The following is a 25735-nucleotide window of genomic DNA, read 5'->3' as shown; positions in this document are numbered from 1 at the left end:
AGAAGTTCATAGATGTTACACACACACACACACACACACACACACACACACACACAGTGGTCCCATGGTTAAGTAACTGTGCATGTAGAATGCTGAGTTCCATACAGGAACAAGTTTTCTGTAGAAGTCCTCAGATCTATTGATAAGCTAATATGAATTGTCACTGTCTGTCTGAGAGGTGGAGGAAATATGCAGCTGTCCCCAGACTTGGCTGACCACCCCTCTGCCCCCAGTCCACACACCTGCCCAGCACCGCACTGAACTTGAACACGACAGATCTCACTAGTGCTTGTCTTTTGTTTCTAGTTTCTTTTGTCCTACAAAAGTTTTAAGTGATGTTGTAAAGTTTACCCATTATTTCTTTTATGGTTTTCACCATGAAACCTCTTTTTAAAAATCCTTCTGCACCTCAAGTTCATAGATATTCTCTTTGTATTTTTAAAATACCTGTGGGGACACAAAGGTGAATGCAACAGTGATTTGTCACATGAGGCAATGGGTGCGTAAGTGGGCTGCGGGCAGAGAGAAAAACTATGTTTTAATGTTTAAAATCTCTTGTCACATTTAGGTCCATTTGTTTATGTGTGTGCCACACCAATCATTTCATCTTCATACAGTGCCAATAGTATCACAGACTAGATTTCAATGTGTCTGTAGTGCTGTGGATCAGTTAGGATGAGGTTCATTTACTTCAAGAAGATAGAATTTTCTTTCTTTCTCACATTATCCAGGTAGGCAGCTAGATGGTGTGACATTCTATACACACCTGTTACTTTGCTTTGAAAGGCCTTGACCTCATGGTCCTATATGGCCATATCTGCATTCCAGGTGGCAGGAGGGAATTAAGGGGATAAAGAGAAAATGAGTAAACACTCTAAAATGATTCCAGAAGCTGCCACACGTCACATATGCTTACATCCCATTGACCAGAGCTAGGAAATAATGGTCTTTATTCTGGCCATCATATACACAACTAAAAATTCCACAAAATGTTAGGAGAGCAGACATTAAGTCTGTTCCCTGACTATTCTGTTCCAATGAGATGCCTGAAAAGATTTTTTCTAATACGTTTAAATTTTTATCTACTTATTGGAGAATTAAAATATATAAAAGTGACAAGGAAATAATCAGCTATATACTACCTTTCAGAATCAACCACAGAAATGACTTATATATCATTACATAATTCCAGAGAGCTTTCTATGCATTTTTACAGATAGTAGGAGAGATCATAGAGAGATTTTATAAGAATTGGACCATAACACAGATGCTATTTTCACAAAAAGCATTGAATATTATTTTACTTGAATTTAAAATAAGTGAAACTGAAGGAAGAGTTGAACTGCAAATAATATTTCTTGACCACAGGAGATATTACTTCCTGAAAGTTACCTCCAAGATTCAACAAAATGGTGAAAAACATTAGGATGTTGGAGTTGTTCTTTAAGTTACACATTTCAATTATGTGTGTGTGTGTGTGTGTGTGTGTGTATTAGCTCTCATGATTCTTTCAGTCTTTTTATTTCCCTTGACCTTGCCTATTACTTATGTTATTATTGTTACATTGTCCAGGTTAAGGGCAATCAAACTCTGTTCTGTAGAAACATAACTGCATAGTTACTTGGGATACAGTCTAGATTTAAATGAATTCAAAGCTCATCACTGGTCCTTTTATCAAGACTACTTTATTTGCAAATTATTTCAGTTCATGTCTTCATGGGCTGCATTTCATTGTTAAGCTGTTTTTCCAAGAAGGGTTTTGGCTGCTTAAGAATGCCTGTTGCCTTTACACTGGACTATATCTTGGCCGGGTGTTGTATCCTTGGGTCTCACCTGCTTTCCCCTAGACTATGGTAGTTTTTGTTCCTTTTTCTTCTGGGTAAAAAGATAAAAACAGCCTGCATTTTCACCATGTAGGTGACCTTTCCTTCCTGCTTGTATGCCTAAAGATGTCACACTTCATCATTTTTGTTGTTGTTCAGTAATTTAACTAAGGCATGTCTTAGTATTAAACATCCAATCAAGCTTTTCTGGACATAATGTTTCAATCTGCAGTTTTAGTATTGTTTTCTCTGCATTAGACATTCTCTTTTGGCTCTATTTTTGGTTTCTCTTCTTCAGAGATATCAGTTAATCCTTATACTGGATCATCTTTGTATTATTCCATTTCTGTTAATGCTAATTTCTTAAATCTCTTGACATTGTTTAGCTGCCCCGAGTTCAGTAATTTGAGTTTCAATGTGGTCAGTTCTCTTTCTTGTTGGTACTAATGTATTTATTTGTCCTATAATGATGTTGTTTTTGTCCTCAGTTTGTTTCCTTTCTATCAATTCTGTTTTATCATCCCATCTTTACGCCTCTAATTCATTAAATTCATGTCTTGCGTGAAATAGTTTAAGGAATTTCCTTTTTGGGAGGAGAGGAAGAGCCTGTCTTTTGCCTGCTGATTTCCCTCTATTTATCATGAATTTGCTGCCATGTGTTTGCATCCATTTCTCTTCATCTTGGTTTGGTGGCTCTGTCCAGACCTTCTTTCTGCTGCTATAATGGGATGGCAGGAGAGGGGGGCTTCCTGGCGGTCTCCCCACTATGTGATACCAGTATGATTTTCCCACTGAGCTAAACGAAAGGCTGGGTATTTGGATTTTGTACACTTCTTGGTAGTCTGAAGGGGAGGGAAGGAGAGAAGAGAACTCAGCCGAAGCAGGGCACGGGCTCTGCTGGAGTACCTGTGCGCTGCTCTCCGGAGGTTCTGATTAATGTCCTGTATGAAGCTCCTGTCGCCTGACTGGGGCAGCAGAGAAGGACAGTGAACACCTCTTACAAGGCAGGGGGATAACTCAGGCTTTGGATCAATTTTCCAAGCTGGGGTGTTGCTCTGGAGATGCCACCAGCTGAGTCAGCTCCATGGATCATGCCCCTTGCTTCCCCCGTTTCTCCCCAGCACACTGTTCAATACTGCTGCCTCAAAGGGGGAGAATATAGGACATGATTCACACCTGTTTCCTTTCAGATTCAGGAGTGCTAAGGAAAATGCTCAGGATTGTCCATTTCTGGGCACAGAGGACAGGGTACGGAGTAGAGATGTGCTGAGCCACTCTTTGCTGCTCCAAAATCTTCCGTATCTTTCTTTAGATGCCAAATTTGAAGGGTATTGTGTGGATTGCTGAAAATAAATTTCCCCTGTGGTTTTATCTACTTTCTTTTTGGTGTTGTTAAGAACTGAAAAAGAGAAGTTATGTGGGGAAGCTTTAACCCACCATCTGTATCCAGAAGAGCCCCTACCCATTTTTAAATAGGATTTGCCATCTCTGGCTTTCACATCTGACTTGTATCAAAGGCTGTCAAGTGGTATAGAGCAGAGCAGATAGGAGGAGCCTGCTGGGCCCCAGGCACTGTGTTCACAGGTCCCAAGCTAACCTAACCAGGCAGGCAAACTCCCATTTTGCAAAACATGACACTTAAAAGCCAGATTTAGGAATTTCAGTACATTGGCAGTATTGCCAGTTTGAGGCTAAACCAGGGATCCAGGTCTGCTGGAAAAGGTGTCGTGGAGAGAAGGAACCATGTTCTGAATCCTCCTTCCAAAAAGACTGGCCAGAATTTGCACCAAAGCTGGATACAGGAGCCTCGTGGCACAAAGGGAAGAGCAGCAGAAAGCAGGCTTTCCCTGGCCTCGTGGGTTTCTGGGAGTCCTGTGCCCCACAGTTCCACAGTGGAAGCACACGCTGCAGCTGGGATGGGAAGCAGGTCAAAACTTAGGCCTCCCTGTCTTCCACCAGCGTGTTTGGCATGGATACCCCGTACAAAAGTCCTAGGAATGCCGTGGAAAGTCTCAAAGATGAGAGTCTCTGTTTTTCCCATGGAACAGGCTCCCCCAGCACAGGATCCCTGGGTCCCCGGGAGACTCCTGAGACCGCGTGACGTATCCAGGTTTGGCAGGATCTGAAGCTTACAGAACTGAGAAGGTTTCTTTCAGGAAAAGAATACACAATTACAAATACAAGATTAGGCAAGGAAGTAATTACTTATTCAGAGTGAGAAAAGAGCAGGACTTGGAAGGGACGCATGCTATGAGAGGCCTGGAAGTTTAAGCTCATGGGCGTCAGGGTACTGGTGGGGGCGGGGGGGGGGGCCAGTAAATGGGCCACAGAGACGCCCAGGGTCCCTAGGACCTGAGGCTATGGGGATTCCTGGGGCAACCCCCATGGTCCAGAGCTGCTTTCTGAGAGGGAAACCCCACCTCAAAACTGGCCTGGAGGGCGCGAGGGCAGGGATTGATCCCAGCTTTACAAAGGAGCCCATGTGACTTGTTAGAGGTCTGCCCACGCCTCCTCACCACCCCCAGCCCCACAGGCATGTTGGGACCTGGGCCTCTCTGAAGCGGAAACATTTCTGCTCCTCCAAGGTATTTGTTACCAAACATAATTCTCTAGAAAAAGATATGCTAACTGTCCAGTAACCAGCAAGCTATAATCTATACACGTGGAGTACTTAAGATGCTCCCATTATGGAGAGGGCAGGTGATGCGCCACTAGCTGGCCAGCCAATTTCAGCGTGGCCTCCATCCCTGCAGCCACGAACAGGTGGGTTACAATGAGGTGAGAGGAAGCCCCACGGGGTGATGTGCTAGGCAGAGATGAGGAACTTAAAATGTTTTGCTTATTTGGAAAATTGTGACCTTCAAAGAGCATAAAGGAAGACGAGAGAGAGGAAGAATGCTTCAGGAAGGCCAAGGCACTAAAGGAAACCCTCAGGAAACCAGACAGTTAACTGAGCAGAAGCAAACTGAACTCTGCAGGGCAAGACTTAAAGTGGGCAGGGTCTGCAGAGCCATGGTTTTCAAACTGGGCCCACAGGGGCCCTGGGGAAGGGTGGAGAAGATGGGGGGCTTCACCCCTCTCCAAACAGCTCCACTCCATCTGCTTTATATATTGGGCTTTCATTTCAACAAATGGTTCTTCTGCAGCTAAAAATAAATCTGAAAACAACATCTCTGGGGGGAATTTACTCAGACAGACAAAACGTGTCTGGAAGAGGTTGCCGCTGGAAGGAACCCAGGGAAAGCACGGAGCCTTGAGTCCGAGTAGCTGCGAGGCAGACTTTTACCTGGAACCCAGGGGCTGTCCGCGGAGGTTGCAAGAATGAATTCAAGGTTGCTAAGAGAAATTACTCTGACTTGAATTAGGAGTAGAAATAAAAGTAACGTAGCAGCAAAGAAAACACACATATGAGGATAGAGCCAGCTGACTGAGGAAGGGAAATAGAACTAAGGACCTGATTAACATATAGAACCCAACCTAGATGAACTGAGGGGCAAGAGGCCAAGGCCTCCTACCTCACCTGTTTGGTTCTTACTATACTGGTTTACTAAGTACTCCTCCCCTGCTTAGGGGTTGGCAGCAGGGGTACTTGAGAGCAGGTAAATAAGACAGAAACTTTTATGAAAGCGGGCAGAAGTCTGCACGGACAGGCCTGAGATCCTCGGCGCGGGGCGGGCCTGCTGCGGGGCTCGGGACCTTTGGTCCAGGACCGGGTGTGGCGCAGAGTACTGGACCCGCACAGGCAGGATCAAGGCCCACAAAGATGTCCAGGTCCTAATCCTCAGAACCTGCGAGTATGTTACCTTACATGGCAAAAGGGATTTTGAAAATGTGATTAAGGATCTTGAGATGGAGAAATTATCTCAGATTATCCAGATGGGCCCATTGTAATCACAAGAGTCATTATAAGAGGGAGTCAGGAGTGTTGAAGAAGGCAATGTGACAACGGAAGCAGAGATCAGAGTGAAGGGACCACAGGGCAGGGACTGCAGCCAGCCTCTCGGCCTGGGAAGGCCTGGAAATCTGTTCTACAGCCTGCAGGAGGACGGCAGCACAGCCAATACCTTAGTTTTGGCCGTATTAAGTTGTTGGACTTAATTTGTTGGGATGCCGACCTTGAGAACTGTTAAGTCAGCAAATGTGCTTCGCTTAAAGCCCACAGTTTGTTATAATTTGCTGCGGTGGCAATAGGAAACTAACACAGGCGGTGCTGTATCTACATGTGTGCACTCTGAACTCAGGTCGTCCACATTCAGATTCCAGGACCACCGCTTGCCAGCTGATGACCTCAGGTAAATTCCCTTACATTCTGTGCCTCAATGTCTTCAGGTACAAAATGAGGATAGTACTCATTTCCTCCTCATATGGTTATTGCGAGGATTAAACGTGAAATGCTTAGAACCATTCCTAACACCAAGTAAACTTTCAATAAAGGTTAGCTGCTTTTAATAATAATATAATTAAATGATCATCACATGATTTATTTTCACCATCCTGCTTTCACCTTCCCAACTCTGGACTTAGAAATGAAGCTTGATCAGAAGACACAGCATAGATGTTAAGGCTGAGCCCCAATACCATTCATTCACCCATTCATTCAACCAACTATTTGTTGAGTGTCTACTATGTGCCAGCCACTGTTCCAGTGCTGAGGATGGAGGAAGGGAGGAGGGGACAAAGGACTCTGCGCTTGCATTGCTTCTGCCTTTTCTTAGGGAAGAAAATCTTTTCCAGATGCCTCCTAAAAACTCCTGCTGGGCTCTCACGGATCAGAAATGCATCACGTGACCACACAGAAGTCTCACGATTGCCAAATGTTGTCTTAGAACACAACGTGTGTCGGCTCACTATTGAGGATCTTTAAGTCTTCTGGAGAAGGCAAGAAAAAAAAAAAGGAAAAATTCAAAATATATGTTAAATATAGGTAGTAAGTTGTTAACTTACAAGATGTGCTAGACATAGATTGATGGAAAGAAATGGTGAATATAGATCAAAAAGGATGCAAGAGCATAAGAATGTTACTTGTAGATAGAAAGGGATGGAAAAGCCAACTTATTAAGGTAAAGAGCATGCTAATTCCCCATTGATGGCTGTCATCCCCAAATCCACTCCCTTGGTGACCCACATTCTGGTCCCATCCTGACCCCTCGTGTGCCCTTCCCTAGCTGCCCGTAGAGGCATCCATATGCTATAGTTGTAGCCAGGGGTACGTGCCCTGTGTTTCTTTGATGGAGCATTTGTTGGCTCCAGGCACCATCTGTTTTCTGACCCCCTGTGTTTAATCTCCACCCTGTTCTCACAGCCCCACTGCCAGCAGGGAAGGCTGATAGCTGACAGAGAGGACAGAGAGACAGACGGAGACAGGGAGAACGTGAACACTGTGGGGCTCGGGGCTCGGGGACACAGGGTTCCCCCAGCCTGTGTGCACTTCACTCTAAATGGGTTCACTTTCCCCTTATTTCTTCCTGCAAGCTTTAAATTTTACTCTTAAGCTGGGTGATTGGATTATCTCAAATTGGTCTGAGTCCTTCTGTTCATGACCTCTGGACAGCTTGCCCAACAGAGTACTTAGAAGCTACATCAAATTGAGATAATTTCCCACATGACAGGCAGTAATGATGATTTGTCCCCTAGGGCTGGGCACATTGCTCTCCAAACAAAACTGGAGTCCTGTTAGGAAGAAAGGGAGAATGGCTGTTGGGTAGGTGGCCGAAGTCACAAGATTCACTTAGTCTGTTCTTCAGTCCAGATCAAGTATCCTAAGTTCATTTGAGAGAAAAGAGTCCATTTGTTTTGATAACTTGTGGATATGGCACCTTTAGAATCTGTTCTCATCTGTGAAGTCCCTCTTGGAGGGGAAAGGAAGAACTGGCTCACTTCTCAAGATTCTGCTGGTGCACAATTATGATTATAGAAGTTGTTGGGCTGGCTAAACACTGAGGCCACTCAGCCACTCACACAACTAAGTCATCGCGAGCATTCAATGCATGGTCTGGTCATGAGGATGACCAGCGTGGCTGCTTCCTATTAGAGCTCACCAGGAGGGTAGACATTAAGGCATTGGACATAATGACACACACTAGACTCAGCTGCCCCTTTAAGAATCTTCCCTTAGGAAAGCAAAATGTGTCGGGAGTCAAAAAAGCACAATCCCAAGCATTCGTAAGCCCAAATCCGAGCTACCCTGCGCTAGCAAACTGTCCCCTGTCTCTCACTGCCAACCCCCGCCTTTTATCTGTCTAACTCACCTAGCCTGCCCAATGTGATGTGTACCTGGGTTTGCTATTGGCCTCCAAAACCCCACAATGCCATGTTCCTGCCCTCCATGGCTCACCAGTCCTAACGAAGGCCTGCAGGTGTATACCTGATGGCCTGACCTGGCTCTTGTCCTCCCGGTGTGGGCTCTGTCCTGGCAGACGCTGCACGCCCAGCACAGGCTTCCTAGTGGGACTCTCGGTGCCCCCTGCCAGGGACCCAGAGGAGGGTGTGAGAAGGGAGGAGAGAGGAGGAGGCTTCCCTGGGGATGACATTCGGTCTGAGGCTTACCCAGGAGCTGTGCTAACGCCTCCAGGCCTCCGCTGAGAGAATGACAGCGGGTCAGCCCACATTACAACAAGCCCGTCTGCTTTCTCCACATGTTTCTGCACTGCCTGGAGTTGCGGAAGGAAGAACAGAAAGGGCCAGGAGCTCTGTGTGGGTAGACTCCTGCCCAAAGATTCCAGGCCACCTCCCAGAGGGCCCCAGAAGTCCTGCACTTATTCCTAGGCCCCACCCTGGCCCACTGCCCTCACCCCCACTGCACATTCAGCTGATGCCCTGACCGTTTTCTCACAGAGAAAAATTCATTCAGTTGGTCAACAAACATTGACTAAAGGCCTCCTGTATGCTGGAGCCCTGAGGATAAATCAGTAGTGGCTCTGGCTCTCACAGAAGAGTGGGGAGGCAGAGAAACACACACAGGCAAGATGGGGGCCCCCGGCTCCTGTAATGGGAGCTGCAGGCCTGGGCCAGCTTCAAAGCCCTTACCCCGAACTGCAGCCCCAGCGCCCAGCTGCCTGGACCGCTTCCCCTGGGCTCCAGGAAAGTCGTGCCCCAGCTCCTCCCGAGGGCACCTGCCTCTCGGTGTCCGCTATTCCTTGCTGTCCGACACCGTAAGTCTCTCCCTCCCCTCCTTCTCTGGCTGTACCAAGCCAACACCCTCAAGTCCTCCATCTAAAAGAAGCTGCATCTTTCACAGCCCCTTGCCCCTCAGGCCCCTTCTTCTCTCTCTCCCTCCCTTTCCCGTCCAGCCTCCTGAAGGAGCAGTCTACTTTTCAACTCATTCATGTATCTTGTCTTTTTGTCTCCACAACCCCAAGGAAACTGTTCTTTTTGAGGCCACCAATGATCTCTTAATGGCCAAATCTAGGGGCGTCTTTCCAATGCTGATCCTACTCGCCTAGTTACTTTCTCTGTAATGTTCTCAGTATATATTCATTGAGAAAAAGAGCCAAATGTATCAGAAGTATAGAAAAGGGAAAGAGTGGAAGACCCTGCCCAGCCTCCACCCTACTCCCTGGGCTGACACATGTCTTTTCAGACATTCATCCAGCATAAACAAAAGTAGAATCATACACAATTAGAGTCTGGATTTTTGTTTTAAACAAACATGAAAAACAGTACCTTTCATTCTACAAGCTTCATCAGCTCCCATTTTCCCCCTGTGTTCCAGGCCCTAATGCCCTGCCTTGAGAGGAGTGTATTTAGCTCTTGGCAATTCACAAGAACCCAACTCCTGGATATCTCACTGCATCCACTGTGGAGCCATCAGGCCTGTGGCTTGAGTCTCTGGGTTTCTGGTCCGCAGAAAAATTTATCCTGTTTAAGTGTATCTCTAACTTTTGAATTTTCTCCCTCTGCACTTGATCATTACATTGGAGCTTCAAACCATGAACTTTCAATGCCGATTATCCTGCTCAGTGAATGATTCTTTGAAGTTGGATCCTGTCACTACCATGTTCATAAACCTGCAATGGCTCCTCCCTCCACCAGAGGAAAAGCCTCCGTCCTTATCAGGGCCTGCAACGGGCTGTCTGACCTCTTCTCTTGCTCTCTCCCCTCCAGCCACACTGGACTCTTGGCTGTCCCTGAAGCTCTCCTGGCCCATTCCTTTGCCTGCCTCCTCCCCCAGATAGCCACACAGCTCACTTCCTCACAAGTCTTTTCTCAAGTCACCTTCCCAAAGAGGCCTTCTCTGTCCCCCTATAAAGTCGCCATGCTCCCTACATTTCCTACACCTCTTCCCTACTTTATTTTTTCTCCTTAACACTTGCCACCTCCTAACATACTGTGTATTTCAATTTTCTTATTTGTCATCTATCCTCCCTAGCTTATGATGAGCTCCACAAGACCAGATTTTGGGGATGTTTTGCTCACTAGTGAATCCCCAGTGCCTGGATACTTGGTAGGTCCTCAATAAATGTTAGTGGAATGAATGAAGTTGCTGGGTTCATTTAGCACATATCATGCATGCCCCTTGCTCCTTAGCAGCACATACAGTTCTTCATTCATGTTCTAAGGGTGTTGTCAGGCCACAAGTTAGCCGTTTCCCTACGTCCTTATCTCTTGAAATTCTTTCCTTCCTTGGTTTTCCTGCTCCCCTTCTGCCTCTCTGTCCATTCCTTCCCCTTCCCCTTCCCCTCCATGGGATTTTCCTTCACCTGCCACGGCAGGACTGAGATTCCCCCAGGGTGTTCCGTGCTCCTTCTTGCTCCTCTGTACCTTCTCTCTAGGTGGGTTCACCCACACCCTCATGTCATCTACGATTTACAAGTTCATGACACCCACATGGGACTCCAGCCCGAATGTCTCTCCTGAGCTTCAGATCCTCCTTTGCAGGTACTTGCCAGGTGACCCACAATCACCCCTTAACTCAAAAACCTGTCCAGAGTTCACCTGTGCCTTCCCTTCATGTTACCCCTCCCTACATCAGCAGTCGGGGACACTTTTCTTCTTCTCACAAGACAGAAACCAGAATCATCTTTGAATACTCATGTTCCCTCATCTCCATGTGCAGGGCTACCAAATCCTGACTGTGGCCTCAGAAACATCTCCTCAGCCAGCCTCTCCCCACCATCCCTCCTGCCCCCGCCCTGATCAGGGCTTTCTTGTCTCCCGTGGACCCTGGCAGGAGCTCCCTAATCCATCTCCCAAGCACGGTTCTCTCCCGCTCATCACCCACATTGCCACCAGATGGCTTCCTAGAAACCACGGTGGCCACACACTGCCTCTTGGCTGCCACACAGAACTTCTCTGAAGCCCGAGTATATCCCCGAACAAGGCAGATGAGAGCCTACCCTCAAGGGGCTCAGTCTGAAGACAGGCACAAGTAGTAACAGTAGATGGAGACGTGGTGATGAGGAAAGTTTAGAATGTGAGCAGTGCACCGGCAGGGGGACCTGACTGAGTGGGGGACCAGAGGAGCCCCCATCCAGGAAGGGGCGTGGACTGGAAGATGAGCAGGAGGTCACCGGACAAAAGTTTGTGTGGGGCAGATATAGGGAAGGAGGAATATTTCAAGACAAAGGAGCAGGATTTCGAGAAAGAGAGACCTATTCCAGGCACTGGGACGAGCTAAAGGCCAGGGGAAGAGCACTGAAGGACAGCCTGAGGCTCGCAGCTCATGCCTATCGCCTCTTTTTTCAAGATCCCATTACAGTAATTGTAAGGAAAAATTTGAAGTGTCTTCCTTTCTGATACAGCACAGAAAAGGAAAGGACGAGATATCCGCAGATGAAGGACTTCAGCAAATTTTTAGAGGGCAGAAAGTGGAAGGATGAGCCTGCAGGGATGAAGCAGAGTGGGTGGAGCCCAGAACCCTCACAGAGAGGGCTGTTCCCCCCTATCCCAACGCCCGTCCCAGGCCCTGGACGCTGTGGAGAGCAGGCATCAGAGGGGAGCTAAGAGCCAGAGGCTAATGGCCACCTGCATGTTGAATATTTCTCCCCATCCACCTACATTGCAGAGGGTTAATTTTAAAAGACTCACACCTAGACACGTCATAGTAAGATCTTAGAACTATAAGCGTAAAAGAAAGATCCTAAAAGCTCCGTTAAATGAAGGAAGGAAAGACAAAGAAGACCATACCTTTATATATTTCAGGGAAATTTGAAAACTAACTGGCCATTTGATGATACTAAGAAATGATAGCTATTTTTAGGTGTGTTAACAGTATGGTGATTATGTTTTTTTTAAAGAGCCCTTACCTTGCATTCCTATGTTTATCACTGCACTGTTTGCAGTAGCCAAGATATGGAAGCAACCTAAGTGCCCACCAATAGATGAATGGATAAAGAAGATGTACATATACACAATGGAATATTATTCAGCCATAAAAAGAAAAGAAATCCTGCCATTTGCAACAACATGGATGGAGCTAGAGGGTATCATGCTCAGTGAAATAAGCCAGGTGGAGAAAGACAAATACCATATGATTTCACTTCTTTGTGGAGTATAAAAACAAGTCAAAACAGAAGGAACAAAACAGCAGTGGACTCATAAACACTGAGAAGGGACTAGTGGTTACCAAGGGGAAGGGGAGTGGACAGGGGGAGAGGGTGGGGGAGGAGTACTGATGAACCAGCGTGATATATAGTTGATAATAAAAAAGAAGAAGAAAGAATGAAACAGCCACAACAGGATATAACCTCCTTGCAGAAAGGACTGTTTCTCTTATTCACACTACAACCCCAATGTCTAGGGCAGGGCCTACAGAGCTGTAGGGACTGTTAGTGTTGACTAAACAAATGGTAGCACATCAGAAACAACCAACATACTCAGTATCAGAGGAACTGCTAGACAGAATATACAATCAAAACAGTCTCTTGCAGCTGATAAAAATATTGTAAGAGTGACAGCTGTGCAACTGTACAGAAAAGTGAGGGTGTATACTCAGGATGGGGGGAAAAAGCACTGTAATAGTTAAAAATGAATAAAGAAATAATTCTACCATAAAAAAGAGCCTTTACCTTTCTGAGATAGATACATACTTGAATATTTATTGGTAATATAACATCTGGAATTTGCTTCAAAAGAATCTGGGAGTGGAGAGAAGTAGCTTGGGAGTATAAGTGAAAAGAGTTTGGCCATGAGTTAGTAATTATTAGAGCTGGTTGATGGGTATATGAGGGTTCATTATATTGTTTTCTCTCCTTTATATGTTTTTGAGGTTTTCCATACAAAACTATAAATTAGCCTCTAAGTATTGTTTTTTAGGAAGTTATTTAAGAGCATGGCTCAGCACTTTCCAGGAGAAAGAGCAAGATGAGACATTCAGAAACAGCGTACCCGACTCAGGAAAGCAGTTCAAGGAAGTCCCCGTATGAAAGCAGAGAGCTGTGCAGCTGGCCTGGGAGGCCAGAGCCGCCAGAGACCCTGCGGAGAGGTGAGGGGCCAGAGGGAGGGGTTCATCGGAATAGATAGTATGACTGATGGCTTGGAAAACTCACCGACTGCAAAAAAAAAAAAGATGGCAATTATGCTCCCAAACAAAAAGTATACAAGAAAGGCAGAACCAAATATGAAGCAAATGGAAACACAGTGCAGAGTTGAGTTGCAGTGAATACTTTCTCATGGTTATTATAAAGTCAAATTGTTTTGCCTTTTAGAATCAACTTGGAAAAAGTTTATAGAATATTCATTCTGGTTAAATGAAATATAAATGTCATCAAACTGCATAGTGTGTAAGGGAAGGAATAGATGGTGCTTGGAAGGTGGATGGCAGACTGGGAGCTCTCACGCTCCCATCCTACAAAGTGCAAGTTAGCAGTAGATCTGTGCAAGATCGATGAAGCAAAAAAATTAAGGTTCAAGTATATTTTTTGAGGTTTGAGAAGTGACCTGAGGAGGAACTAGGAAGAGTTTGGTGATGGAGAAGAGAGACACAAGGTAATAGAAGTCAACTAAGCCATTTACTATATTAGGATGTTCAAGACTGATAAATTGAGGAACTTTGATGTATGCATAGTACGTGGATATGGAGGTAACTACTGCAAGTACCAAAACCCAGAACCAGCTGAAAGCTTTCTCTGGGGGATGGGGAGCTCTAGGTCAGAGCTCAGCTGCTTCTATTATAGTGGGGTCCTTGGTGCACGTATTGCTTTGATCAGAGGCCATATTACAGAGTGTCTTGTGAGCCATTTAAAATAGTTTACAGAGTTTTACACAGACACCAAGTGCTATGATTAGATCTGTGTTCCAAATGGATTAGTCTGGCTGCAGGTAGAGAATGGAATGGAGGCAAGCCCCACTGGGGGCAAGGGAGTGGGGCAAGACGGGAGGACCACCGCAGAAGTCCAGGCTGGAAAAGACAAAGGCCTGGCACAGCAATAGAGAGAGCTGGATGGATGCAGGAGGTAGTAAAGAGGGTACGGAACAATCATGCTGATGCCCAGGTCTCTGCCAGCTAGGTGGGCAGTGGTCCTTTTCTTGAGCTGGAGAACTCTGGGGGAGGGACAGGAGAGTTCTGGAAGAAGATGGGCAGTTCAGTTTGGACATGTTGAGTTTGAGCCATTGAAGATGTGTGAGGCCCTCAGCAGTCTGGCACCAATCACCCTCTGCAACCTGGTTCTTGCACCCCACCTGTCCTCACCCCGTTCTCTTGCCACTCTGAGCTTCTTGCTGTTGCACAAACATACTATGTCTGCCTTTGCTTACTCTGATGCCTCTGCAGAGAATGTTTTCCTCTCCTCTCTCAGCCTGAAGAGTTCCTGGTCATTATTTGGCTCAAATACCCTGTCTTCTCAGAAAGCTTTCAGATTCTCCCAAGAAGTGCCCCCTCCCCTGGGCACCCAGCACAGTAACAGATCGCTGTCTAGCCCTGGGCACATCCTCCCATAGATCTCTGTTTATATGTCTATCTTCCTCACCTGGTGATTATTCTATAGAGGAAAGGAACTGTCGCTTATTATACTTTATACTATAAGCATGAAGATATTACATTGTGTTTGTCAGCTCTCTCTTCTGGGTGATGAGTACCTGGAATGCCACACTGTAGATGATTCTGGAGGGATGCGGGCAGGGCAATGTGGTGGTGGGGTTCTGGGAATATGAAAGCCTGCCAGGGTGAAGAAGGAGACAGGAACCAGGAGATCAGGATGAACTAACAAGAAACACCTCTCCCAGAGTAAAAATAGTCTGTTGGCCTGACATCTCATCTCATAAAATACCTACTAGAAAGAGAAGCCTGCCTCAGGATACTAAATGTACCAGCCACTGGGAAATTTTTCTCTAAAAATTTAATCTACATATCAGGACTCTCTGACACACAGGCACAACATGAGTTTTAGTTGAGACATGCCTGGGCCAGATCTCGTCACAGCCCTGGGACATCTGAGTCCTAGGGTCCCAAGGAAAGTCATTTCAGGATGGAATCTTCCAGTATAGCAAGATGTGGGTAAATACTCTTATTTCCTTCTAACCTTTGGTATTAGCTTTCTGTAGCTACCATACCAAATTACCACAAACTGGGTGGCTTAAAGCAACAGAAATGTGTTCTCTCGCAGTTCTGGAGACCAGAAATCAAAAGCAAGTGTCAGCAGGCCGCACTCCCCAGAAGACTCTAGAATGTTTTCCTTCCTTGTCTCTTCCAGCTTCTGGAGATGCCAGGAGGTCCCTGGCTTGCTGGGCTGCATTGTTCCAGTGTCTGTCTCTGTCTTCACATGCCTGTCTCCTCTTCTGTGTCTTATCCTTTCCATCTCTTATAAGGACACTTGTCAATGAATTTAGCAACCAATTTAATAATCCAGGATGTTCTCATCTCGAGATCCTTAATTTAATTACATCTCAAAGGTCATTTTCCAAATAAAGCCATATTCATATAGTTTTGGGATATAGGCATATCTTTTTGGGGGGACGCCATCCTGCCCACTACACCGTCTACATGGAAAATGCAAGTGGAACACAGGACCTGTTAATTTTGGGATGTAAACAATTTCTCTTAAAGGAGACATGCACAATATTCTTTAAAAATTTAGACTGAATAGTGAAAAACTACCACAAAAAAGCAGCAGCAAAAAAGCCCAAACCTAACCAACAACATTAACATGATTGTTTCTGTCTTCGTTGTCACAGTCTGCACAGAAGCCTCTGTGCAGACTGTGGTCTTATTGTCTCTCCCCTGGAAAGCTTCTAAGGCCCAGTGTGTTGAGCTCTGAGGACAGTGATCATTGTAACATTTTGCCAAAAATTTCTAGTTAAAAAAGAAAGGATTATTTTGCACAGGAAATTCTATCATCATTGCTAAAGAAGAGAATGATTGGAGAAGGAAGAAGAGAGGAAGAAACCCGGGGCCACGCATGAAGGGCCACGCTGCAGCCTCCGGCCTTTCCTGCCAAGAGAGACCCTCCGTGGTTTGCGTTTTAGTCTGGATGCAGGAGCAGGGCCTTTCCTCTTTGCCGAATGCCCCGAGCACATCTGTATTTTTGTTCCTTGCTCCTGCTCCAGCCATTCTGTCTAGAATTGGAGTCCTGTAGGGTTAGATAGATGTTTGCATTGCTTACTACGCTATGCTGTCCTCTATTTGATCAACATCTGAGAATGTAACCAGAAGTTTCCATTCAGAAAAGTCCAGGAAAAACAGCCCCTCCATGGCCTCATTCCTAGCTACTGAAATTAATGGACTCTTGAACCACATTAACCTATTGTTGTTTACAGACTCTCAGATGAGAGTCAGGTATGTAGACAGTAAATTCTGCCCCTATTTTGAAAGGGACAATCCAAGTGATGAGAGTCACTGCCATGTGACAAATTGCATTTAGCAATGATCACTGAACATACTGAATAACTATTGGATAGTTATTGAGAACAGTGCCCTCTGACCCTATTCTGAAAAGAAAAATCACAGCAAAGAAAATCACTATTATGTGACAAATTGCTGCCATTTCATCGTGATCAGCATCTCTTGAACATTCAGAGTTATATTCCAACTGATGAAAACACAGTATCTTGCTCCTGGGAGCTGGAGCCATCTTGGGAATAGGTCATGAAAAGAGACCTACATCATCCTTGTTTGCATTTAACAATGCTCATATTTCATCGATGCTCAGTCAGATCAGCAAACCCCGTTCTACTTGTGATTTCTTCCTCAGACCACACAGTCTCAGAGGCAGAGCTCATCTGTTTCTTGCTCATTGTTCAATGTCACAAATTATTACGCTGAGGGCTGTTAAAACTGTTCTGTCTTCATTTAATAGTCTTAAAGCTGCCAGTAAGCAGCTCTTCTGAGAATTTGGAACTTGCCCTTTGGCTACTTGCGCACCCCTCCTCTGGCCTCCCGCCACTTCCCCAGCTGCACGGACCTCAGCATGACTCCCCCAACATGTCCTGTCTAGAAGGGAAGGTGTCCATCAACACATACCTTTCAGTTTTTTGGTATAACTTACTTCAGATTGTATTATTTTGAGCTCTCTGCTAATGAGCTCTTAGAACCATTGAATAGAAAGCTGTATAAGTTGATGTCTAAGGATTTTTTCTACCTGTACCCATGTTGGTAAGTGGAAGGTAAGTTAAGCAAGGTATACTAACTAGGACAAGAGTTTAGGTAAGAGCTGAGCTATTCTTACCTGCCATCTTTAAAGCCAGATGGAATTGGTGGATTTCACATTTCCAAACATTTGGTGCTGTCGTCTTCTCCAAGCCCATCTGAAGGCATATTCCATAATGCAGTGGAAGTCTGGCCTCTGGGTTGCTGATTTTGTCCACCCTGACCCAAGCAGGTACTCCACTTTACAATTAAGGAAATGGTTAAATAGCACTTTGCAGGTCTTTCAGACTCAGCTTTCCTGATTTGGATACTGACCTATGTGAAAGGAACACAGAGCCCCAAAATGTCACTCTTGAGGGGAAAAAAAGAGCCTTTTAAGTCAAAACTCATCTGTGAGAATAAAACCAGCCAAGGAGGAATGACTAAAGGTACCAAAGGCAAGGTCTTTCCATGTCTCTGTGGACCAGGCCTACTGGTTCTCTTCCAAGCAACCAAGCAAGTCTGAGGAATCACATAAAGTGGCCTGAAAAATGAATCACAAATATAAAAATTCAGTTTACAACAGGTGCAAATGATCTGAGATTTGCCACTATGATTTAGAAATAAAGAAAGTCCCTTTGACCTTGGAGAGGAGTGGGCTTAACAAGTTGCAGGCCTGAGAAAGAAGAGGCCCCTTTTCCTTCCCCTGGGCTGGTAAGCAAGAACAAGACATGATTTGTTCCAGTCTTAACTGCAAAAGATTGGTATCTGTATCTGGGCAAAGTCCCTTTACAGCCACTCTGGTCGGCCCATCCCCCTCATGTCCTATAGCTCCTGCCTACACAGACACTCCTCTTCTTTACTGATGATGATACACTGGGGAGACACCAGGGGGCACAGGAGCCAGACTGGTGCGCTGAGCCTAATGGAAGGGGCAGATGCACGTGGCTACCACCACCATGACAGGGACAGTTACAAACATAAAGGATCATAGGGTTCAGAGTGCAGTGTGAGTTACAATAGGTAACACAACATAACATAACACAGATTACAGAGGGTTTTTAATTTTATATTTATTTAATAATGTGGCTTTAAAAAACACAAAAGGCCTTCTTTCTACCCTGACCTCTCCCAAATTTAAGATACTGAGATAGGAATAAATGGCCCTCCTACTGCTTTTTCCCATATTCGGGACACATCATAGAATCTGGACACAAAAAAGAATTCAGGACACATGATAAAACCCCTGCTATAAATATACATTTTACATTTGATTTTCCTGATGCTTATAGGCAAACTGCAGGGTCACTGGAAGAACTGATTCAATGGCCTTACTGGCAGCAGGGCACCAAAATTTAAAGCAGTCTGGGTAACTGGATGTCATTGGCATCCTTATTCTGTTTGCTCACCCTATAAGCTAATCACTTAAAATATTAAAGTAGAGAATGTTCAGATGTACAAGTGTAAAGATTTAAGGTGATTTTTATTTGAGGAATTTTTCCTTTTATTTATTAAATATTCAGAACATTGATTTTAAGCAATTGGTGATCTAATTTTGCAGAGTAAATGAGCACAAACTTTAGAAGCAGACAGCCTGGGGTTCGGGTTTGAGCTCAGCCAATTATTAACTGTGACCTTGGGCGCTTCTTTTGTATAGATCAGAGACTAAAGCCTATTAAGCACTGTCAATAAACTTTGCTTGTACAAGCAATTCCTTTTTTTAATATAAATGAACAGTATTTTATTAGTTTTACATATTTTCAAGTTAAGGTATTATTGATATACAATTTTACGAAGGTTTCACATGAGCAACATTGTGATTTCAACATTCACCCACAGTATCAAGTCCCCTCTCCCGACCCCACTGCAGTCATTGTCCATCAACTACTTGTCTTCTCCCTGCTGTACTGCCTTCCCCGTGACCAACCTACATTCTGTGTGCTAATCTTAATGCCCCTTGATCCCCTTCTCCCTCCCTCCCCACTGCCTTCCCTTTGGTAACCACTAGTTCCTTCTTGGAGTCTGTGCTGCTGTTTTGTTCCTTCAGTTTCAAGCAATTCCTTTTGAATCAGTATTTAATCCCTTGCCTATTCTTAGTGATCATAATCAGAATGAGTTCAAACCACATAAATCAATAATGATCTTTAAATGGAATCTTCTTCTCCCCTTGAAGACAGGGGATGGTAACAAAATTCTAAGTTGACTAAGGCTCCGCTATCTATAAGTTAATGGCAATAATTTTTCCAAGGGACCCAAAAATTTGTCATGAAAGAGCTAGGAAAATAAAATAGAAAAGTAGCTACTGGAATGAAAATTGCAACAAAGGGAATATGACTTTAACAGTGAAAACAGGACATATAATGCAAGTTCTATTTCTAAGCAGTCCGGGGAATTGGATGTCATTGGCATCCTTATTCTGTTGGCTCACACTATAAGCTAATCACTTAAATTATTAAAGTAGAGAATGTACAGATGCACAAGTGTAAAGATTTAAGGTGATTTTTATTTGAGGAAGTTTTCCTTTTATTTATTAAATTTTCAGAACATTGATTTTAAGCAATTGGTGATCTAATTTTGCACAGTAAATGAGCACAGACTTCAGAATCAGACAGCCTGGGGTTCGGGTTTGAGCTCAGCCAATTATTAACTGTGACCTTTGGCTCCCCTCCCTATCTGTCCCCACCGCCCTAGCTTGATGACCCTCACCACCTTTTCCAGCGACCCTGAGATCAACCCCTCCAAGACTCCCTCCTCCCTCTGTTCACCACAAGCACTGGTAACTGCAGGCAATAAAGAAACATGGGTTATGAAATAATGTGTGTGTGGTCTAATTCTATGTGTATAGAATGGTATATAGGACTGTGAATATATTTACGGATGTATACAGAAAACCCCCACACAGAATAAACCTAACAATTTTGAAAGTGGTTCTCTAACATGTTCTCTAGTCTTTATATTTTAGAAACTATTGAGAATTAGGAAAATATTATTTTACAATCTGAAGATAATTAAAACTACTTTTAAAAAAGAAATAATAAGAAAGAAAGCTTTCAGTGACATTCTACTGCAAATAGGAAAAAGACCAAACTGGAATTTAAGGTAATCCAGTCATGACCCCAGATTACTCTTTCAGCATTATCTTCTCCCTAGACTTGCAGCTACAAACACTAAAGCAGATTTTCACATGCATATTTGAGAACTTAACATTGATGCTGTGTACACAGGGCTGATGCACAAATAAAGGGGAGTATGAGTCATGTTTATACCACTCCAGCCCCTAATTCCTGACTCCCAACCCTAGCCCGTCCCCAGATCAGCATCTCTAGCACACAAGTGGAACTGCCTCTCCGGGTTCTCATCCCCTGCATGGTAGGCCTCCAAGTCCCCTAAGCCTGAGCTTCAGCTCCCAGCCCCAACTGCCTCCTCAAGCCTGGGGGACCCAGTGGGGTTTCCAAAGGAGAGTTGGATAAACTCCGTTTTCATAACATAATTGAAAGAGGAAGAAAGTTCTTTCTGGGTCTTGGAATGAATGTACTGGAAAATCCGAGTGTACTGGACATTTGTCAGGGTTATTAGGCAGCAAAGTAACTGAACCTGTTTTCCATTTGGGGAAATTCTCTATCCCTGGAGTCTTGAAGGGAAGCAGTACCCTACTGCCACTGTGGGGCTGTGGGCTTGGGTAAGAACAGCAAAGGAGAACTGGACTCCGCCAACCAGGCCTAGGCTTCTGTTGTGTGACAGTCACTGAAACAGTTAGGAATTGGGGCATGGGGGCAGTAGCGTTGAGGGCCCAGCATCCCCCCGATTCCTCCTGTCTTCAGGCCTATTCTCTCCAGTCTTCCTAGCAACTGCCATCCCTCTTCTGCTCTAGTCAGGCACAGTTTGGATCTGTAGTTTGTAAACAAGATAGCTTCAGATCTTTCCACATTACTGAGAGAGAAGAAAAGGTCATTTTGCAAGTTAAATTGAAATACAACTCTGACTTCATTCCCTCCAACCAACCCTGACCAGGCCTCTCATCACAAAAAGGGGAAATACTAGTTTTTAAATCCATAAATTAATTACCAAATAATCCGTAAGTCCTAGGTGGAGCCACAGGAGAACACCTGGAAGACGCATTCTGGGAAGGCCAGGCCTGGGTCTTCCCCTCCCCCGAGGGAAAAGAGCCAGGAAACCAGCGTCTGTCCCAGTCATGTTGGTAAGAGGCAGGTGCCATGCTCCCCACCCCCCTGGCCTGCAACTAGGTGAGGGGAGCTGGGGAGGGGGGAGGTTTATCAGAAGGGTGGGTTCCTGGGGGCCAGGAACGCCTGTAGGGTGGGGGAGGATGGCTAACGTTGCTCCTGACCTCCTGACGGTGTCAAGTTGATCCTGGAGTCGGACCCACTTGTCCAAGCTGCGTTGCTGGGCCAGGACCGTGGCCTTGCCCACCAGCAGGGCACTGTAGGCGTGCAGCTCTGCAGTTGACAGGGCCTGCACCAGCACCTCCCGCAGGGCACGCTCGCACCGTGCCACGTGCCTCTTCAGCTCCTTGGCATCTTCCTGCTGCTGCTCCAGGAGCCCCAGTCGCTGCAGGAGAGAGGCCTGGAGCTGCATGGAGAGGGCACTGTGAGTGGGTCGGGGGTGCCAGCCAGAGCCGGCAGGCCCATTACCACCCTTTAACCCCTAGCCTGAACTAGTCACCTGTTCATCAGGGTCACAGTCTGCAACAGCCCGAGCCAGGGCACCGCGCACGCGGTCCAGGCGACTGCCAAGCAGTAGAAGGAGGCCAAGCACCCGCTCTAGGTCAGCCATGAACCCGCTGAACCGCTCTAGCTCATGGGGTGCACAGGCCTGGCCCACTGCAGCCTCCAGAGCAGCCCCACGCCTGGCCCACTCCTGGGTCGCCCCCTGCAGCTGTTCCTGCTCAGCCTGAAGGACCTGCAGCATCTTTTGGAGGAGGTGAGCTAGCTCCACCTGCAGGGAAAACGGGGGTACTTAAAGCTGGGGCCAGGGCCCAGACTTACACAGACTCTGGGCTCTTGCCCCACCCAGCATCCAGCAGCCCTTCCACACTCACTTTCTTGACTTGGATGCTGTTATTTGGCTCAGGGAGACCCTGGCCACATGGCAGGTCAGGTACAGGGTGGGTACTAAGGTTTTCAGGCCTTATCTCCTCCTGAGAGGTTGGCAGGAGCTGGGTGGAGCTAAAGAGATAGCTGGGGACAAGGCCAGAGCTCCCTGGGTTGTCCTGCCCCAGACTGCAGGGACAATCCCGAGTCCCTGGTGACCCCCTCACTCACCCTGCCTCGGAAGGACCAGCAGCCTCCTCTCCAATCTCCCCACAATCTGGCCTCATTGCAGCCCTGACCTCAGTTAAAGGAATCAGCCCATCTAGAAGCCCCACAGGTGGGGATAGGAGTTAATAGTGTCACTCAGAGAGGGATTCAGTCTGGCCAGCTCCTGAACCAGTTCCTCGAGGCGCAGACTGGACCATGTTGACCTGGAACCAGGCTGGCCAGTGCCCCAAGCTAGGGCAATGTGGGAGGGAGTCTCTGGCGAATCATTGCCTGGAGGTCCCAGGGTATCAACTGGGAAAGATTTGAAAGGCTCATTCTCTGCAGCAGTGTGGGGGTCAGTAGTTAGCAGTCCAGTGTGGTCAAAGGTTGGGATGTCACCATTTGCAGTTTCTGGGGGGCTATAGCAGGACCTGTACACACCCACAGAACCATCTATCCCCTACCAGCAGTCATCTATTGCTACAATCTCTGGGTGTCTGTTGAGGGAGTACTCTTAGAGGACTGCAGCATGGTCAGCTCGTTGGCCCAAGCCAGCTCCATACTGCTGGTCAGAGGCATGTACACTGGAAGTGAAAGAGACATTGAATTAGAAAAAGCTCTGGCCAAGACAAGTGGTGGCTTCCAAGGGCCACCTGCCCCCACCCAGTCCCTTCACCTAGGTTCCCAGGCTTCACCTAGGAGAGAGTTCCCTGCCCTTCAGGCATTATGTAGACATGTGGAAAGGGAAGGTCTCACTCTGCTTGGAAGCAAGAGGGAACTCACTTGGTTGGGAGCCTTGGGGGCACATGAGAGTCTGGAAGTGACCTCATCCTGACCAGCGGAGCTTCTTCCAGGAAAACTTCATTATCAGGAAGAGGTGGGGGCCAGGCAGACTCCATATAGCTCTCTGAGACCCTCTGCACACGCGCAGGACTTCTCTGGAGGCCCTCTGCAGGACATGCCACTGCAGCTTCCTTCTGATTCAGGACTCTGGAAGCAGGGACCCCATCCTGACCACAGTGACCAGGAAGGAAGCTCTTGGTGCTGCACCAGAGAGACAATAGGGCGTTGTGAGGGGAGTAGGGGATGTAGTTTGCAAAAGACAGTAAGGAAGCTCAAACTGAAAGTAGGTGGGAAGCCCTCTCCTTTCCTGCTGGGTGAGAGCTGTGAAAGCCGCCTCCCAGTTTTCAGCCCACAGAGTGGTCTCTCTCTCTCTCTCTCTCTCTCACCTGCAAAGTCTGGTCTTAAACAATGGTCTGGGGGTTTCTGCTCCTTGGGGAACAGCCTGGAAAGGCAAACGGATGAAATATGGCTCAAGTTTTCAGTCTCCCAGATGCACCCCACCCCAAGCCTGCTGCACCCTCTATCTTCCCTACCTGGATAATGGGCATGCCCTCTCCTGGTCCTCCCCAGGGAGCCAAGACTTCACCTGAAGGGCTTCGACTCTGACAGCGAGGCCTGTAGGCAACACTGAGCTTTAAGGACCCAGGATTTGGGTCTTCTATGCCAAGGGTCTGGGGCTCAGACAAACCTTCGAACTCGGCCAGTACTCCATGCTCCTGGGGCTCCTGATGCTCCTGGGGCCTGGGAAGGCAGAAGCTGGAGCAGGCCCTGCCGCCGCCTTCCCCGACCAACCCACCACCGCCCCGACCCACGCGATCCAGCCTCCCTGGCTCAGAGAAACACCACTTCCGCTGCTGCTTGGCGAGGTCTCCGCGCCCACCAGTTTGTGGCGCGGAAGCCCCAGAGCGCGCCGATTCCACTTCCCCGCCCGGGTGGCTGAGCGATGCGGAGCGCGGGTGGGCCGCCGGGGGCCGTGCGGGTGCGGAGGGCCGCCGGCGGGCTGGCGGGCTCATGCGGAGCTCCTTGCGCTGGAACGACGTCTCCCGGAGCACTCGCCGCTGCGCTCCCTGCAGCCGCTGGCGGTAGGCGGCCCGTGAGGCCGGTGGCCTGCGTGGCTCGGTGGCCCGCGCTGCAGTCTTCGCCTCCGCGGTCAGCGGGTACAGGAGCGGGGTGGTCTGCCGGTTGGACGGCCCGGGGGTCCCCCAGACTTCTGGGGGTCGCGGCCCACTGCGTACCGCGGCTGCGGGCCGGGGCTGCAGGGATGTGTGCAGGACAGCGGTGGGCGCGGCGGGGGCCGGGCCGCTCCACACCACGCGCACGTTCTCCCAGTCGAGGTAAGCAAGGACACCGGTCCCAGGTGACAGCGTGTATGGCTCGGGACCACCAGAGGCTGCGGAGAAGGAGCTGTAGGCCGAGTCGGCGCGTGCAGACAGCCGCCGCAGATCCAAGCTGCGAGTGGACGAGGCTGGGGAGGTGCGGTCATCCCCAGGACCCAGGGCCTCCATGGGCGAATGCTGAGGCTGGCCAGCTCCGTGGGGCCTGGTGGAACACAGCATGAGGGTTAAGGAGCTCTGGGTGAGGGTCAGGACAGTCTGCTGGCTCCTCCAACGTGGACAGCCAGGTTGCTTACACATCCCCTCCCTAGGCACACAAACCTTAGGGCTGGCATTTCCCTCTAGGTCAGCGATGGTATAGGACCACCCAGTGAGCTTAGCTCAGGGACAGGAATTGGTGACTAGCCAATTCTCCCCGCTTTCCCCTCCCCCACCCCCACCCCCACCCCCAGGACCCTCCTGGCCATAAGCCCTGACCTCTACCCTGGCTCCTCCTGGAGCACCGAGAGTGTACCCATGCTTCTTCCCTCCCAACCCTGTCCCACCCAGGCTTCTTCCTGGCTGCTTTCTCAGCCTCTCCGTGTGATCTTTCCCTGATAAACAATGGTCAAGAAGTTCTGAGATCACAGGGGAGCCAAAAGAGGAGGGGGAAGACCCAGACCGTGTGGCGGGGGCAGCTTCACAGCCTCCCTCTGTCCTTCTGTGCCTGTTATGTTCCAGGTGCTTTCTATAAATATTTATCTTGATCCTCACAACTGCTATCTGCATTTCACAAATGTGGACACTGAGGTTCAGAGGGGGAAATGATTTGCCCAGGAACACACAGCTGGTAAGGGGCAAAGCCCTGCCTGGAAGCTGGGCCTGCCTCCAAGCTTACTGCAGCCAGAACCAACTTCCTAGAAGCAAACCCTGCTGAAGCCAGTTTACTTCTCTACCCAGATGCCTGCAGCCTCCAGCAAAGCCCAAACTCCACCGTGGGAA

General features: G+C 47.4%; 1 pseudogene; it reads right to left on the bottom strand.

Moving 5' to 3' along the window:
* Positions 1-18384: 18384 nt before the first annotated feature.
* On the bottom strand, positions 18385-25030 carry LOC130680351 (protein Shroom1-like; annotated as a pseudogene).
* Between the last annotated feature and the right edge of the window lie 705 nt (positions 25031-25735).

The sequence above is a fragment of the Manis pentadactyla genome, chromosome 13 (genome assembly GCF_030020395.1).
Source record: "Manis pentadactyla isolate mManPen7 chromosome 13, mManPen7.hap1, whole genome shotgun sequence".
In the NCBI taxonomy this organism is placed as follows: Eukaryota; Metazoa; Chordata; class Mammalia; order Pholidota; family Manidae; genus Manis; species Manis pentadactyla.
Note: the sequence above shows the minus strand (reverse complement) of the source record. Positions and strands in the feature narration are given on the sequence as shown.